This window comes from Octopus bimaculoides, chromosome 9 (genome assembly GCF_001194135.2).
Source record: "Octopus bimaculoides isolate UCB-OBI-ISO-001 chromosome 9, ASM119413v2, whole genome shotgun sequence".
Lineage (NCBI taxonomy): Eukaryota > Metazoa > Mollusca > Cephalopoda > Octopoda > Octopodidae > Octopus > Octopus bimaculoides.
This window is the reverse complement of record NC_068989.1, coordinates 64,536,934-64,537,997: the sequence shown is the minus strand read 5'-3', so window position 1 is coordinate 64,537,997 and position 1,064 is coordinate 64,536,934. Positions and strand designations below refer to the sequence as shown.

The 1,064-nt window shown below is 42.3% G+C and overlaps 1 protein-coding gene across 1 annotated transcript in view; it reads right to left on the bottom strand.

Moving 5' to 3' along the window:
* Positions 1-1,064, bottom strand: part of LOC106879148 (mediator of RNA polymerase II transcription subunit 19) — a 25,221-nt gene that overhangs the window by 8,021 nt on the left and 16,136 nt on the right. The gene's annotated exons all lie outside the window — the stretch shown is intronic.

Here is a 1,064-nt window from a genome sequence, read left to right as displayed (position 1 = left end):
TATATATATATATATATATATATATATATATACACACACACATACACACACTCTTTTAACCTTTTAGCATTTAGACTAGCTATCATCATCATCATCATCGTCGTCGTTTAACGTCCGTTTTCCATGCTAGCGTGGGTTGGACGATTTGACTGAGGACTGGTGAAACCAGATGGCTACACCAGGTTCGAATCTGATTTGGCAGAGTTTCTACAGCTGGATGCCCTTCCTAACGCCAACCACTCCGAGAGTGTAGTGGGTGCTTTTACGTGCCACCGGCACGAAGGCCAAGATCTGGTATGTCACACGTACCCTACAATGTCATTCTTAGAATAAACAATCACATCATCAAAATCTCAAAGCCACGAGATATTTGACAGAGTAATCTGAACACTAAACGGTTAATATCCATCTTCCAAACTGGTATGGGTTGGATGGTTTAACAGGATCCAATGAATCAGAGAACTACATTTGGATGGTTTGTACAGCTTGATGCCCATCCTGAAGCCAACTACATTACAGTGTACTGGATGCTTTTTCGTTTTTTGCAGCACCATCATTAGAGATGTTGCCTCCTTGCAACTTGTAAACTAAGTGACCTCTATAATAGAAGGAAGGGAGAAAGGGTGCAATGATTCTAGGTAGAATGATGAGGAGAAAGTGTGATGAAAGAAAGGTTTATAACTGTGAGTAGCTGGTTGTGGCAAGAAGAACAGAGTAGTTACTACTGAAGGAAGGATTACAGAAGGGAGAGGGGAAATGGAAGGGATTAGTGTCAGAGATTAGTGAGAAAAAGAGGGAGGTGAAAGGATGATAAGGCGGGATGTGTAGGGCTATCCAATGTTGAAAGGGTGAATATGCACTGAAGGTAGGGAGAAAGGGGGCATGAAAGAAAAAACAAGAAGTGAGGTGACAAGGATCTGGAGAAAGGGATTTCAGGAAAGAGAGGTGTGAGGGTCATGGAGGTGGACAAGAGATGAAAGGGTTTTGAGGAGTTGAAGAAGCTGAGGGAAGAAGACAGGAAGAGAAAATGAAGTAGAGGATGACAGAGTTGTGTGTGTGTGTCT